Source organism: Tamandua tetradactyla, chromosome 15 (genome assembly GCF_023851605.1).
Source record: "Tamandua tetradactyla isolate mTamTet1 chromosome 15, mTamTet1.pri, whole genome shotgun sequence".
In the NCBI taxonomy this organism is placed as follows: domain Eukaryota; kingdom Metazoa; phylum Chordata; class Mammalia; order Pilosa; family Myrmecophagidae; genus Tamandua; species Tamandua tetradactyla.
The window spans coordinates 15206670-15224367 of record NC_135341.1 but is presented as its reverse complement, the minus strand read 5'-3'; the positions used below and the strand labels follow the sequence as shown (position 1 = coordinate 15224367).

Genomic DNA, 17698 nt, shown 5'->3' with positions numbered 1-17698 from the left:
ATATGTTAGACATGACAACTACTTGGATCAGAAGGTAGATATCATGTAGCAGGGATCATACGAACACATATAAAATACTGGTAGGCACACTCGAAGAATCTCAAGTACAAATAGAGAAGAAAAGGCAGAGTGCAACGAAAAGGAATGAGGTTCTGATAAATGCTACAACATGGTGAGCCTTGAAAACATTATACTAAGTGAAATAAGCCAATCTCAAAAGATGGCACATTGTATGATTCCATTTGTATGAAATGCCCAAAAGAGGCAACTCTGCAGAGACAGAAAGTAGATCAGTGGTTGTCAAAGGAAGGGAATAGGAGGGAATGGCAAGTGCCTGCTAATCAGTATGTGGTTTCTTTTTGGGCTGTTGAAAACTAAGACGTGATTATGGGTGCAAAGTCTACGGATATACTAAAAACCACTGTGGTATACAACTTAATAAGATGAATTTATTGTACATTCATTATATCTCAATAAAGCAGAGACAAAAAGGAGGATTAGAACAAAAGAGCCCTAAGACTGAGGTGCAGAGGTTTCAGTCACTAAGAGAAACTTCTTTCCTCATTGGTCTAAGATGACTGATGAGATTTCCAGGCAACTTTAATGTGGCTAATTGGAAAAGAAAAGAAAAAAGCAAGGTAAAATCTACACTGCCTCAATGCTCAGTTCAACCAGCTAGATTCAACAAGCATTGCCCAAGCACTTACTCTGTGCTAGCAATCCAAAATATAAAGGGATGGCTTTCTTTTGGAGTCACAAGCTTTTCACTAAAAAATAAAATATTCTTTAAAAGAAAGGAAGGGAGTAAAAATGTTAAGAGTGATTCTCTTTGGGTAATGGAATTATGAGTAATTATTTTTCTTTTTTCCTAGTGCTCTGGAATATAATGACTTTTTATATTATTAAGAGGGGGAAATAATGCTTCAAAAAAGGAAAAAGTATTAGAGTAAAGCATAAGTCCTTTATTAAAGCAGAGAAAGGACGGAGGAGGTCTGTCTGAGGAAGGTCAGAGAAAGCTTGATTGGCAATCATTGATACTAGCCCCAAGGGATGGGAATCGGGTTTGAAAGGTCTGAGGACATCCCTTCATTCCTAATTTGAAGGACATGAGAAAGACTGAACCCTGCAGATTTTGGAGCCTGCTAGAGTGGGTTATGAGACTCATCAGCGCCCCCACCCCTACTCAGGACCTGTGATGGTTAGGTGCTGGTGTCAACTTGGCCACATGGTGATGCCCAGTTGTCTGGTCAGGAAAGCACTGGCCTGACCATTACTGAAAGGATATTTCATAAATATATCCATAAAACACAGTCTTCTGGTTTATCAAATCATAGGCCAGTCAAATTGCAGCTGTGGGTGATTACATCTGCGATCAATTATCAATCACAAACAACTATCAATCAGAAACTTGATAATCCAATCAATTAGATTTGATACCATCAGTTGAAGGCTTTTAAGGGTGAAGGGAAGGTTTTCACTGCTTCTTCAGCCAGCAGCCTCTCCTGTGGTGTTCTTTAAGACCCTTCGTCGAGTTGCCAGCTTCACAGCCTGTCCTACGGCTTTGGGACTCTTGTTTTCCCACAGTTGCATGAAATACCCTTATAAACCACATATTTACAGGTAGTTCCTGTTGGTTCTGTTTCTCTAGAGAACGCTGATTAATACAGGACCCATCACGGGAGAACAGAGAGGTTATATGCTGGGGGCTGGGGGCTGGGGATTGAGGAATGCCGTGCAGGAAACCCCACCTGCCCCCATGCCTTCTCTGTGCACAAACCCCACTTCAGGACCTGCCTTGTGTTTCAATAAGGACAGGAAGACTGTTAACAAATAGGAGTCATTACAACGGAATAAACGTTAAGATTTAGGCCAGTTGGTGCCATTTCTAATGTTGCCGAAGAACACAGTATGGTGAGACAATTGCTCTGTCTCTTGCTACAGAAGTAAACACAAGGAGCTTTGCTATTCCTGCAAATACAGTGTGTAGCAACAGGTAGAGAAGAGCCTCTGTCGGTTCAGCTTTTCTGCAGGAGAGATGTTTGCCTTTTAAAAGTTGATGCAGGGAGTTCTTTTTTTTTTCTTTTTTCATATGAGTTGGATTCATCACCATAATCCTAACCCCCTGATCCTTCACCATTCTTGAAGTTATTCTAGCCTTCTCTAGTGGAATGAAAAATGGCACAAATACAGTGACTGAAAGTGTGGTCCATCCCTCACCTACTCCCACACCAACACCATGCCACACACACAAACACACACACCCTGCACTCTGCATATAACAGAGGAGAGGAAGCCTACTAGATTAAGAAAGCATGAACTTTGGAGTCAGACATAACCTGGGTTTGAATCCTGGCTCAAACAACTCTTTAGCTAATCGACCTGCGGAAAGTTATTCTAGCACCTAGTGACTTATTTCCTCCTTGATAAAGTGGGGATAGTATTACTATTTCCCCCATAGGATAGTTGTGAAAACTATTTGAAATAGGATACACACAAGCACCTGGTATTATCGGTATTGAACAAACTTGAGGTCACTGACATTAATCCTCTTAACAAGAGTCTCTCTATAGCAGCATCCCGGAAAGTTTCAATATACTACCTATGAGTACTGGTATTTTTTCTTCTTCGATTTTATTTAGCTAACAAATGTACATATTTTTGTATACATAAATACGTATAACACACGCACGTGCACACACACACACATATATACATGTCTCTTTGTTGTGGACCTAGCGTCGGTGCTTAATAGAAAAGTCAACCTTGGTGATTTTTTGCTTTGATTCTGACATGCATTTTCCTCTACCTATGTCTCTGATGGACAAGAAATGGAAGGAAGTTATAAATCTTATTATAATTAGGATACTCCGGTCAGATTTCCCAAACAGTGCATTTCCCTATACACATCCTGTTTCCTTGTCACAGCAGAGATGACTAAATAATAACAGAAACAGTGGAGTATCTGGTGTTGAATTAATGCCTAATTCATTTACTACTCCCCATATCCCAGTGACCGAAGGCACAACAGTCATACATTTCATTACCTAGTCTCAGTTCCCTCCATTTAAAGGTTACTCTATAGCTGTGAAGAAGAGAACCTTTTCTAGATATTCTCTCCTCATTTCTCTTTTCTTCATTCTGCTGCAATGCTGAAATGCAAAGTAGGAATTTGTTTTATTTTTAAATGAGAAGCAAGAATTTTTTTGATGATTAAAACAACCTTTAACTGGAAATTCGGTTTTGAAGTTTATATGCAGGATTCTGTTTGTTCAGCCGGCTCTCAGCCTGTGTCTAACTCATAGGCCAGGCAGAAAAAAACAGAAAACATGGAATTATGCTGGGAAGAAGGCAAATCTGGACAGCAGAAGTATTTTTAAAATCCAAAGCTACCAGTTATTGATTTGCTGCTGGAGGTAAACATCTCATCTCCTACAAAAATGCAAGGCCAGCGCCACTTCGGATTCTTCCTTTGCCTTTTTTAATCTCTAATTTCAACTCAATGCCAAATTTAAATCTCAAAGATTCTGACTCTTTCTGCTCCCCCTTCCAAGTCAGTTCTCTACTGGACTGGAGGCGAGAGGAGATCCCCCAAAGGAGAGAGGGAGCTGAGAACTCGCCGCTCAGCACCCTAAATATCAACCATAAAATTAATGGACTATGGCAACTGAATTGTCTAAGTTCATTCCAAATTATGTCTTGGTAAAGTTCATCTTTGTTTTCAATTATCATCCTGGAATCATAAATGTCGAATCTGGGTTCAGCTTTCTCGGCTGTCTCAATCCTGTTTGTATCTTTCCTACTGTCAAGCCCTGTAGTAGGTATGCAATGACTTGCTTTAATTTGACCCCCAGGACAATTGACAGAAGCCCTCCCCGAAAAGAAAAGAATCTCATTTTTATTTATATATTTGTAAGGAATTAAACCTGAAGAGGTCTCTGAAAAAACCATTGCCCTGATTGAATGAATCCGAATTTCTGATGTATTGCTGAGGTAATGTTTTTAAGTATATCCCCCTTAACTATTCATAAACCCAGTTATAAGTTCATGTTTATTTCATACCTTTTTTTCCTTCATCCTCTTATGACTACATAACATTTACCCTGACAAGTTTATAAAGAATATTGAGCTTGATTCTTGCTGGTCTTAGTAGAAATTAATCAAAATCCATCTGTTCCCATCCCAGCCTGGACAATTTCATTACAACTAAACCAGGGATTATAGGATTCTTACATCTTCTTTTTTCCTACACATTTCAGTTGATTTAGAAACAATGATTAAAAGCTGCTTACTTTAAGGAAGATTGTTTCCAATCTTCCCTTCTTGCAAGGCAGAGAAAGATGAAAGCATCTTGATCCTGAAATATTTATATCTAAGACCAGGAATCTATATCAGAGCTATGATGAACGATTGTGACTAAAGACTTTTTATTTTAAAGTGATATTTATCTTTACATTTTCGCTTTCCTCACAAATTCAAGGAAATAGGCACTAAACATATTCACAGCTCGCCACTCCCCCAAGTGAATTTTCTATCTTTATTTAATGCTAAATCCAGTGTGGCCTAATAAAGAGACTTGAAGGTAAAGCTTACCTTTCTGACACTGACTATTTATAGGGATAAATATCAGGTATCCTTATGTGGCTTTAGAATGGCTGTTTTCAAAGGAAGGCAGAACACAAATTAGGGGGCAAATTTAAGCCCCCCACGAGGGGATATTTTGATGTGGGATTCAAGAAAGAATTAGAAGTGATTACTAGAAAGTAATACGGGGCTCATGCAACCTGGGACAGGTGTTATAATTAACTATTGCGTCTTTATCTGCATCTGGTTTCCATAGCTTCTCCCTAAGACCCTTTTTTTTTTTGCACGGGTAGGCACAGGGAATCGAACCTGGCTCTCTGGCATGGCAGGCGAGAACTCTGCCTGCTGAGCCACCGTGGCCTGCCCCTCCCTAAGACCTTTCTAGTTGAAATAAAATGCTCAGATCTGAAATACATGGTTGGATAAGCTTTACAAATATGTACATCCATGGAACAACCACCCAATCAAGATCTAGAACATTTCATACTCTTCTAAATTTTGGGGGGTGGTGCTGTTTTCAAAAGTGAGAATTATCATAGCTTTCTGCTAGGAGTGAAAACTCCCCTCTAAATTCAAAAAGGAATGAAATAAAAATGATGGCCCATGAGTTGGTCCCCTGTGGAGCCAAATGCTGTTTGAAACCGGCCCATGTCGAGGGCCTTTTAACAACATTACAAAAAGAACTGATCTTGACCGGCAGGCAGAGGGGATGGCGTCATGACCCAAACATGAGATGAGAAACACAATGATTCCCTGGGATTGGACGCTAAATCCTGGCAGATGCTGCAACCTTTCATCTTGTGAAATGGATAAATTGAATGAAGCAAGGCCAATTCTGGGTAGGGCTGTTGGATGAGTTTTTCTTTATGTTTTTTTTTTAAGTTCCTAACAGTTCTACATAGACATTAAAACTTCAATTACTGCAGACCTAGAAATTGTCCTTCTGTCCTTGACATTTCCTCCTGCTTTGCTAGTTCCCTTGTAGCAGGATACCTACAGTTCTCAGTTTCCCACCTACAGTTCTAAGCCCTGCGGACACTGTACCTCAGGGGTGCTTACTCGTAGGGCAGGAATCTGGAGAATTACAAACCCTCATCCTTAAAAACTGTGAAGAGAGTATATATATATATATACAGCCTAAGGTGTGCAAAATGCTCTTCACCTCATTCAATAATTGTTGCTCAGAAATCCTTAAAAAAAAAAGGATAAACTGACTGGAAAGAGTAACGAAAGGAATTAAAATATGGGGAGTTATTTTGGCCAGTTTGTTTTGAAACTGGAAGTACTATACTGGCAAATTTTACAGTCTTGTAGCATGATAGTGGAGTTAAAGGATTCTGAAGCCAGAATATTTGGATTCAGATTTGGGCTCCGCCATGTGATTGCTGTACATCTTTGAAACAACTACTTAGCATCTCTGAGCTTCCATTTGCACTTTTGTAAAGTTAAGGGCAATAATAAAACCTAGCTCAGGATCAGCAAGGTGTTAAACTAGAGTCTGATACACAGTAAGCACCATTTCTGTGTTTCTTCTTAGTATCATTAACTAACAGAATGTGTTGACTGCTACATTCTCCAGGGATCCGGTATCAGTGCTATTTCCCAGAAAGCTAATCTTATGGGCTCCTGGTTTTGAGAAAAAGAGATAGAAGTTCTAAGAGAGAAAATGATCTTAATGTCTTCTTCCAATATCTAAAAAAGATATAATGACCATTCTCTCCAGATATGGATCTAACATACACAGTATACCAGTGTACAGACCTCGCCGTTTGGGGAATGATTTTTTAAAGCCATTGCTGTCCATTTTTGCACATTAAATCCCACAAAGAGATCTATTTACAACATTAAATCATTTCTTTGCTGCCCGGCTACATTTTTAACTATTAAAATATTCATCACACTCTAAGAACCTAATGCCAAGTGTTTTATGACCTTTTAAAGGATGGCTTCTTTAAAAAATCACCTTCAAATGTGACATCAGTTTCCAAGCGGGGTAAGGAAAAGAGGTCCATTGTCAAATATCAAGGGGATAAATAAGAGATTACTGCCCTGGAAAATACCACCGGGGATAGGCTGATTAAACAGAAATGGATGTAAAGTGTGAAGCTGAGGGAGTTAGGGAGGTAGGGATGGGAACTAGGGAGTAGCTGGGGGCAAAATTTGTTTGCTTCTCAAAGAAAAATACTCTCTATTCTATATATCAGTGGTTCTCAACAGGAGCTAATTTTGGCCCCTACAAGACTTTTGGCAATGTCTATAGACATTTTTGGTTCTCACAACTGGGTAGGCAGAGACCAAGGTGATGATAAACATCCTACACTGCATAGCACGGGCCACCGCAACAGAGAATTACGAGTCCAAAATGGTCAAAAGAGCCAAGATTGAGAAACCTTCATCTACAGGAACCACTCCCCACCCCAGACAACCGTGCCTCAAATCTGGCTTCATTCTGCCTTTACTTTAAATCGGCTGCTACAGGCACGTCTCCAACAATTAAAGATAAACACTAGCAAGTACGCCTGTGTTTCCATTAAGGGTCAAAATCCATTTTGAACTCTCCATCCACCCACTTTTTCCAAAGGGCATCGAGATGGAAAAATTGCAAGATTGGTGTTCATTTGAATTATACAAATTAATTCAATTACCCTGAAGAAAACTGGTACCAGATCACCAGCCTGCTGAGCCACTGATGCTATTTGTGTAATTCGATTTACTAAAGAGGTGATGTGACCAATGCTTAAGAACTAGTCAGCCGTAGCTAGATCCACGCCATCCAAGAAGCCTCAGGACCTGCTGGGTATCAGTCTGGATGCAACTCTACTCCGGGTTCTTGAATAGAATCTGCCCAATTTCCTGAAGTAAACAAGGACATTTTAGACCAGCACAGGGTGAAAAAAGAGGTGGCAGTGATTCCACCTTTTGCAAAGACTCAAAATACTAAAGAAGCAAGGAGAATGGATACAAAGCTTCCAAATTAAATGGTGGAGTGCCAAAGTTATTCTGATCAAACTTGACATAACTTAAAATTATAGGTACACAAATGAACGCTATATGTTTAACACTTAAAATGCGTAATATCAGCTTAAAACTTCCATTTTACAATAAAACTCTCTTTAAATGAATCAGTATTTGTACAAAGCTTTGCAATTCTATTTAAATTCGTCTATATTTGTAGAGGGTTTTATAATTTATGAGGTGCATTCACATATATTATCTCACTTGAGTCCTAAAATAATTCTGAGAAGAAGGGAGGGCAGGTATTATCATCCTCGATTTACAGATGAAAACACAGCTTTTAGCACAACGTGGAGTTCCCTTTGGTTTAAGAGAAGACTCCACTGATAACAGAATGTCTTCAAAAGTGGATTAGGAAGGAGTTTGGAGTAAAAGTCTGTTCTGATTCTCTATTGTCTCATAAATTACTCAAGAACTCAGTGGCTTAAAGCAACAAACATTTCATTGTGCCTTACAAGTTGGTGGGAGAGGAGTTCAGGTGGAACTCCGCTGGGCAGGTCTTCAGCTCCAAGCATCTGGGAGCACAGGGTAACCCTGATGTCTTCCCCTGGCAGCTGGTTTGTGCATCCCAGATGGCTTCACGCACTTGTCCAGGGCCTTATAGGCAGCTGAGAGACAGGGCTTGGCCAGGTCCCTCTCTCTCTCCACGTTGGCTCAGAGCCCTTCCACCTGTTCTCTCCAGCAGGACAGGCAGACTTCTGACATGGGGACTAAGGCTCTAACAGGAAGTGTTCTGAGAGACAGAATGGGAAGCTGCCCATCTTTTAGGGCCTGGGCCCAGACCCTAGTCAAAGAAGAATGTCAAAGAATCCATGGCCATCTTCAATCTGCCACAATGATCTTGAAATCCTCTTCCAACTTAAATGTTGAGGAACAAGAATGACCAGATGACTAAGACTCTTTCCCTCCCATCCAGAGTGATTCTCCCCCAAGAAACAAATTACATGCAAGAGAAAAATACAAAACTGAGAGGACTGATGTAAGCAGGGCTTGGTGCCTGTGTGCTCCCTCTTTCTCTGTTGATTTGCTGGTGTTTTTGACCAATCCTACCCATTCCCATGGCTTCAGCTACCACTGATAAGCCAGTGACGTCTATTCTCCTGTGCTGTAAACTTCTGCATCCTCAAGTACCTCCACTTGGATACAACACACGCACCTCAAACTCCACACAACCAAAACAGAACCCACCATCTTTCCTCCAAAACATGTTTCTTTTCCTGCCTTCTCTTTCTCATATAAATACTATCATTAACCCCTGTTTCCAAATCTGCATCCTGAGTTTGATTCTTGGCTTCTCCTTCACCCTCACCTCTGCATTTAATTGGTGATCAAAGCCTATGTATTCTACCTCCAAATAGCCACCCATTTCATCCCATCCTCACTGCCACTATCTTAGTTCAGGGATCTCTACATCCCTTTCCTTACTCTTCCCCACCTCTTACTTTGCTCCCCTACAATCCAGAGAGACCTTTCCACCACCCAAATATGATCGTCATTTCCCATTTTAGTTGAAAGACACATTGTTGAGGAGAAAATCCAAACTCCTTAATATGATTCATAAATTTTGTTCCTGTGTGATTTGATTTGAGGACAGCAAATGCCACCCCCAGCTCCAACACATTTCTTTACTGATATTGCTTAAGGCAAATGCCCCTATTATCCACCCCTTCCAGGTAAGGCATTCAAGGCCCCTGTCAATTGCAAATGGTATCTAAGAGGAGAAACCTGAATTAAAAACTTTTCAGCCATTAACACTTTTACTTGGGTTCAATCATCAAAGTATCTCTATGACTATTAGATCCCAAAGGATTGGGCATGGGACAGATAAGTTTTGGCGAAAAAAAAGAAGGGATTGTCTAAATTGGTGCCAGGGGCCATTCCTGCTGCATAAGAATTAAAATAATTTACTGAGGTATATAAAAATATTCAATCTTCCAGAAAAATTCTATATCTTGAAAATTGCCTGTGTGTCATTTTTTGGATGAAGATGGCAGGTTGCAACTGGTATGAGTTAAAAAGTAAAAGTAAAAAAGTAAAGGAGGTGGGGTGCAAGGGTAGTTCAGCAGTAGAATTCTCACCTGCCATGCAGGAGACCTGGGTTCAATCTCTGGCCCACGTACTTCCCCAAAAAACAAACAAACACAAAAACCAAACCAACAAAAATTCAACAAATGGTGCTATGATAATGGAAAAAGAAAGAACTGTGACCCTGACATATAGCATACAAAAAAAAGAGAAAGAAAAAGAAGGGAAAAAAAAGTAAAAGTAAAGGAGGGGCCTCTTGCCTTTCTCACTCCATCTTTTCGAGAGTGACCGCTTGTCTTCTCACTTTTGTTCTCAATAAATTTTCTATCCGCTTTAAAAATAAAAAAAAAGTAAAGGAGGTATTCAATGAATGGAACAGAGAAGAGAGCCAATTTTGATGCAAAATTTCCAAATCATCTGGGGAATCATCTAGCCTTCTTTACTTGATAAGATTAGCATGGCTAAAGAATCAAATGCCCCCCAAAAAAACACATTTCAAGGGACGATTTAAACACACTGATCACATAGAAGTTTCCAATATCAATCACTTCTGAAAATGTGAGACCCATCAGGCAAGACCTAGAAATTGCTTCCTTATATAGCTCAACTTTTCCATTGTAATAGCATTTATTACTATGATAGAATTTGACCTTTAATAGAATTTTAACATTTTTGAAACTCAAGTTCTCTCTCTCCTCCTCGTCAATCTTTCACTGATGTTTCACTTTCCTAAATCCTTATTTGCTGCCCATAAATAGAACTTCAACATGTGGCCACCACCATCCAAAAACTCATGCCCTCACTCTCCCAGATGCCTGAGCCATTGGCTAGTTCTTTCTGCTGATGTTCCTTCATAGATCTCCTACTTGACCCACTCTTTTTTTCTGCACACCTGCCACATTTTCCACATTTATTTCCCAGCCTCTTGATTCACTACATCTTTACTACTCAGCTTCTCAATGCACCCTTTACAATGTTTACCTGTAAAATCCCAACTCCAGTGATGGTGATGGTTGTTATGATGATTTAATATTTATTTCATCCCTTAGGATGTTCCAGGCTTTTGTTATCTTGAACTCTCTCTTGTAATTCTCACAACATCCCTAGGATATCTGAGTATTATCAAGATCTCATTTATAGAACAGGCAACTGAGGATCAGAGACATCAAGTAACTTACTCAAGATCATAATATAAACAATATTTTACAAAGATATTTTGGTAATGCTGTATCAGAAAATTAAATTTATTAGCTCCAGTCATGCAAAATCACCTTTTACACACAAAACTACTTATCAGCAAACTGATATGATGTCTAGGGTTTGTTTCAAAACAACCCACCAGAGGTTGAGGTGGAGTGTAGACAAAACGAGAGTGGCTGTGAATTAATGATTTCTGTAAATGGGTGATGTGTACACTGCCCTTCATGGTACCAGTCACTCTCCTTTTGTGTATATTTAAAATTTGCCGTAATAAAAATTAAAAAAAAAAAAATATATATCATCTTTTCAATACAATTATAAGCAACCTCAGTCCTATACTGATCAGAATATCCACTCAGTGTTTACAGATAATTCTGAAAACATTCTTTTATGTTTCCAGGCTTTTAAGCCTAAATATAGGAAGAGCACTCTGGCTTCAGATACAAATGTCTCATCTCTGTCACAGGCTTATTTTTTTTTCCTAGACCTCTGTAATATGCATTGCATACTTATCTTAGTGGAAGAAACAATTACCCAGGCACTGTCCAACTGCATGGTGTTATCTTTTAATTAACCTGTGTAGCCTTTTTTACTTAACCTAGTTTGAGAAGTGACAGCCACTTGGGCCATCTAAATAATGTATGCCACTGCTCTCTCATTGGGTCTATTCAATCAGAAACAATAGTTTCTGATGTGTGGTCCAGCTCTCCGGGGCTGTTCACTTTCTATTCAATCATGATCATTGCATGAACATCGGTGGTTCAACTTGTCATGCTAACCAGAGTACTTACAACTGTTTCAATATACGAAGCCCAGGTTGACCCAGTATGTTCTCGCCTCTCGATGTTGCTGTGAAAACGCTGTGCTGCAACTCTGCTTTGAAGCTCTTCCATCAACTTATAATATCCAGTGTTGCAAATATGTGTGGAATTTTGGATATTTACATCCATTTCTGGATGGAACTTTACCAAAAGTTAAAGCTCAAAAACGTGCATGTCCTGGGACCCCAAATTGCCACATCCAGGAATTTATCCTAAGGAAGTAATTGGACAAGGGCACAAGGGATGTATTTGCAAAGATATTCGAGGCAGTGGTTTTTAAATTTTATATTAAGTAGTTGCAAAGAGTCTAACTGTCCAACAATACAAGATGGCGCAATTAAATTATCATCAGACACTAGAAATGTTGATTAAATATTTTTATGTCCAATTTTCTTTGGGTATGGGAAAGTGTATACTAACTCTTACTAGGTAAAAAAGAGTTACCTAGTAAGTAAGTTACCCAGAAATATGCAGTGTGCACAGTGTGAAATATCTATCTATATAGCTCACAAGAAAAAAGGTTTTAACTATCTATATATGTATGTGTGTCGCAGTGTGCATATATATAATTTGTGCATATGTAGAAAGGGGTGTTGGTGGGTGTGCCTAACATATGTATGGATTATAGATATTATAGTTTAGGTGATTTTTTCTCTGGCTGTATTTTCATATTATTTTATAAGGAACACACAGTACCTGTGTAAGAAAAAAAAAGGACAAAAATAACAGCGAGAAAACCTTTTCTGTCTAAATGCGTTTCAGGTGTTCAGACAAAAGGAAAATGAAATAACCCAGAGAAGATGTAAAAAAAAAAAAAAAAAACCTTTTGGGAGCATTGTTTCAATAGAGAAAAGCCTTTCAGTATTAATTATTGAGTAGAAATAATGGAAAAGCTAATGGGGAAAGGAGCGGAGGGAAGAGGGAAGAAGAGTCACCCCATAGTTGGTGATCTCCAAACTTGAAGCTGGGAGTTATGAGACAAGCATGGTCCCCAAATCAGTGTGACACGGCAGCATGTTTTCACCCCTTTTTGTAGGCGACAGAGCTTTTGGGGGCTCCTCTAAAGCACTAGGAATTATCCACTGACCCATGCGCAAGCCTTCACAGCAGGTCTTTCCTAAACTGTGGTGCAGAGAGGGTCAATGCTTGCCCAAGGTCATCGAGCTGGTGACCTCTGGGCTGAGATTATGATCAAAGTTTGCTCCTCCACTGCTAGGCTTGGGGACACTCAATTACAAAGAGGAGAGGGACCCAGGAAACTCAAAGAGAGGCGCTGTCTCTGTTCTGTAAGTGATCAACACAAGATATTAGCAAAGTCTGGGGAGGAAATTTCTGAAGAATGGGGTCCACCTACATTGTGTGAGTGGCAAAAAAGTGAGGGGACTTTTTTAGGAACCAAAACTGAGCCTTTTTGATTATAAATTATTGAGGCTAGATATTTACAGTGAGCCGTTTCGCTTCAGGCCAATATTAACTTCTGTTCATTTTACTGTCAGATTAATTACATCTTGTTGCTTTTTCTAAATATACTTCAAAATCAGTGGGCCTATAATTCAGCAGCTCATCATTAAAGTAGCAGTGGATCTGCAGCTATGTTATCTGAAGCTCATCTACAAATAAAGTAAAAGTCGAGGGTCTTTGGGGGGGCTATAATAAACAGAGCATTAATAACAAGGACCTAGGATATCATTTCTAATTTGAAAAATGTGTAAATTGAAAAATTATCCAGGCAAATAGGCAAAAGGTGATTGAATGCATATGGATAAATCTGCATTTCAAATAATGGAGCTATAGAACACATAAAAAACACAGTTGCAAATACTGTCATTTCAAGATACAAACCATAAAACATATATATATTGTGTGTGCATGTGTGAAAAGATAAGTTGAACTTAAAAGGGAATTAGTATTATCTGATAAGTACTAGAAAGTCATATTTCATATGCACTTCAGAAATCATATATGTGTGTGTATATGTAATACTTGTTTTTCATTGTTCTCCATGATCTCATGCCTTTGCTTCCAGCTAATATCAAATACTATTTCACAGCTGATCAATAAAACACAGTTTACATCAAATGACCAGAGAGTTGTCAATTTTTAAAAATCCCAGCCTCTCTCGTGGATTGCTGACTTCAAAGACATGCATTAAGATTATTATGCAAGTAATGATTGATTTATTACATAACATTAAGACATGTTTTCTTTGAAGCACAAATTAGAAGGTCGTGGATGCCCAGATTTTCCTTCAGGTTGATAGTTAAAAATGCAGAATAGATAATACTGCTGGCAATGAAGGGCATATGAAGGGGATTTGAAGTAACTCTCTTTTCTGGGCAATATTTTAATGAAACGCTTAATATTCTGCAGTGGATTAATGAGGCAGTTCTCTATTTTCAAACAATGGGTGAATAATTAAGACCTGATTCTGAGAACAAATTGATGTCACTGTTATTTTGTGATGGTACTTAAAATGACCATTGCTGTAGCAGCGAGGGATCATTTAACAGGACCGAAAATAACCATTTACACCAAGCAATTCAGCGGTGATAGTTGAAAAAAAATGTGGCAGCTGCTGTTCCTGGAAATAAAGCTGACATTTTAGGATAAAAGCAATTCGACCAGCTGAAACCTAAACATGCTTTGTGCCATGTTCAGAAGTCACCCAAATGCATGCCAACGTGCTAAACAGTCACCGTAAAACCACCGAGCTGTGTGATTTCTCACCCCAGTTTCAAGGCTCTCCGGGGAGAAGAGATGGGTGCAGACCTTTGAAGAGGTCGGGCCTGAAATGGACAGAATTAATGAGCCACATGAATATAAGAAAAAACATACATCAAGTGCAGGTAAAGTCACCTACATATGAAGATTAACTGGAAAAACTGATCTCTCAACCAGAGTCCAATCCAAGACTGCCCTAAACACCTGTATGTCCTAAATAATCAGGAACTATATTGCTCAGCAAAGCTTGCCCAACAGCGTAAACAGAATAATAAATTATCTCATTTTTTCTAGTGGGTTGTTACGGGAAATGAGGATGCAATTTTAACATCATCCTACAGGTGTCAATGAGAATAAACTGTATATTTTCATGTCCCAAAGTTACATAAATTGAGGGAAGCTTTCTTGTACTTTTGTGAATTGTAATTAAAATTATATGCTCACCTCAAAATCTTTTTTGAGGACCATTCCTTCTACTTTCTCTTCCCAGTGCCCCAGTCATCCCGTCCCAGGTTGCAAAGTTATTTTGCTTACTATTTTAGATAACTTCTACAATTTAGTCCCGCCATCAAGAAGAAAAGTCTATATGGCCAAATTGATGGGTTGAAATGATAGGTTCAGAGAATAATTCATTATCCTATCAAAATCTTGGCATGCCAATTGCTGAAGAGACTATTTTGCACTGTCAGTTCTAAAGGACATACTTTTTCATTGACTGACATGCCAAGTGCTTGATGGAATAATGAATTGTTCCCATTGGCATCACCCCCGCACCCAGCCCTTGGGCTCCATGCCGCGTGTTTCAGGGGTGAGGAGGAACCACTGCTGCTCTTTCCATGGCTTTTAAGGCAAGAGGAAGGGGGCAGGCTCAGGGACTTGCTGGGGAAGGGGGTGGGGGCCCAGGGGCGGAGAGACCGAGGCGAGACTCAGGGATGCAGACTAGTGTGCATGTCATCATACCAGGTGATTTAAAATCCACCCGTGAGTCCACATTTTGACATGCGTGCACCAGAATAGTACCTTCTAGCTGTTTTGCTTTTTTTCCTGGGAGAAGGGCTGTTTTCGTTTTTGTTTATAATTTGGAAGCTCTTGCTGCTACTGCATTCAACTCAGAACCCAACTCCTCACTCAGAGTCGAGAGAGGCGGAAGGAAGGCACTCAAGTCAAAACAACGCGGGTGCTGTCACGTCCCTATTTTCGAGTTATTCTCTGCTCCTAAAGTTTTAAAGTCTATTCCGGTACCCCCGGGTGGGACGCATCTAATTCATTCTAAGTGGAGGAAGGCCTTCTGAAGACTTAAAGACGTGCCCAAAAACTTCTCCAGAGCCTATGGTGACACTAAGGGCAGTTTCTACAAAGAGCTTAAAACTGACACACGTCCCAGTCCACAAACAGAGGCCTCAACGCATTAAACTCTTCATCTTAAGCCTTCGTTGAGAAAAATCTCCGGTTTCCCATCAACACCCTTCTCTCCCTGGTGCTGCTGACAGATGAGCTTCATATTAATGACACCTGCTTCCAGAGCTCTCCTCTCCACCAAACGGCAGTTACTTTCATTACTAGTTTTTAAAAAAAATGCAACTTTCACAGCCCCCCCCCAACTTCCTGGTAACCATTTGAATCTTTACAAAAGAAAAATATTGAGTTATAATCAGCGTTTCTTTGCATGTCAGCCCATCTCTAAACACTACAGCTGAATTTCCCTGCCCCGAGGATTAAGGACGCACACATCCTCTCTATGAGCAGGATGCCTTCCCTATCTCCAATCACAGCCACCACCTGGCTAGTCACACACCTGCACTGCGCGCTCACTTATGTGCATTTATTCACATACGATTGACATATGTTCACATACAACTTGCCCTTTAATCACTGGCTCAAGGTCCCCACTCCTCACTCAGATGAGACCACTGAGACCGGGAGACAGAGGACGGAGGGACGGCAGACAAGGTCTTTTTGCTTAGACAGGTTCCCAGACGATGTTGATTAAAAGCCAGTTACTGGGAGGCAAAAGGGCAAGTCCCCGGGGCTGGTGCTCCCTTGGCTCTCTCCGGGGTGCATCTCTTGCCACCTGGGCTCCCCTTGGCTCCCTTCTCCCTGAGGTTTTCTACCTCCTGGCACGTTACTGGATGGGGCAGGCTGCCATGGTGTGGCTCAGTGGCCACTGTCACAGCGGGATTTCAAATTCAAGTCGTTGCCTAAACAGAGGTCTCTGAGGCAAGCCTGCCACCACCTTAGCTTCTTCCCCTTCCTCCTCCTCCTCCTCTTTTTCCTCCTCCTTGCCTTGTTTATTAAGAGCTCACCACACACCCAACAGTGAGGGCGTTATTTTACATTTCCCTGGGAGTGACCTTCCCCGACGACCGTCCCCCCCCCCCCCCCCCCACTGTCTAGTGCATTTTCCTCGGTTTGAGTGTGTCTCTCCCTTCAGGGCACTTATCTCAGTGTATTATCGCACACCCTCCCTCTGTGATTACCTAGTGCACATCCGCGCCCCACCCCCTTGCACTCACCACCGTGTGTTCCCAGCAAAGTGCCTCGCGCATAGAGAATGACCAAATAAATCCCCACAAGGCTGGTACGAGGCTGGTACTGCTAATATTCCCTCTTACGGATGAGGCCAGTGAGACTCGGCGGGGCTGAGAGGTTTGCCTTAGGTCCGGGGAGCGGCAGGGAGGTGTCGACATCCGCGCCAGAGCCTGGGCGCTGCCCGCCACCCCACCCTGCCTCTCCGTGCGCCGCGGCAGAGCCCTCTCATTTCCTTTAGGCCTCCGTGGATGTCCGCTTGCCTACAGAAGACACCATTCCCCTGCAGAAGAACCTCAGTGGATCAAGAAATTTCATAGTGGGCGAAGCAGCCTTTATCCACAGGGCAACGACAGACCCCAAAAGAGTGAGTACAAAATCTGCCACCCTGTTTTCCTCCACCGGAACCGCCCAGGCAGCTGCTGCTAACCAGGAACCAACCATCCCTCCTTTCTGCTGGACTCCTGGCTGCTGTGGGCTGTGGAGTTCCAGCAAGAAGGCCAAATTTTACACCAGACTTTTACATGATGATGTTGGGATAAAACAAAAACAGAAGCGAAAAGACAAATAAAAGCAGACTATGACATCTTTCCCAGCTGTTTATGACATCTTTCCCAGCTGTTAGGCCTTTTCGCTAGTTTAAAGGGAAAGCCATAAAAGAATGGGCATCTTTTTCTGCTTATTATTTCTATTCTCTTGTCCTCCAGACTTATTACTTGTGTCAAGTAGCAGTCACCATAAAACCCTCCTTTCCAATATACTGTTATTTGAATTGCAAAAGCAAGACTATCCAAGAACAGATAATCTAG

General features: G+C 40.7%; 1 protein-coding gene across 1 annotated transcript in view; it reads right to left on the bottom strand.

The window, feature by feature from the left end:
• Window positions 1–17428, bottom strand: part of TAFA4 (TAFA chemokine like family member 4) — a 265526-nt gene extending 248098 nt beyond the window's left edge. Inside the window, exon 1 of the mRNA XM_077130345.1 lies at window positions 16877–17428. The gene's annotated coding sequence lies outside the window, so the exon portion shown is untranslated. The remainder of the gene's footprint in view (window positions 1–16876) is intronic.
• Window positions 17429–17698: the final 270 nt, after the last annotated feature.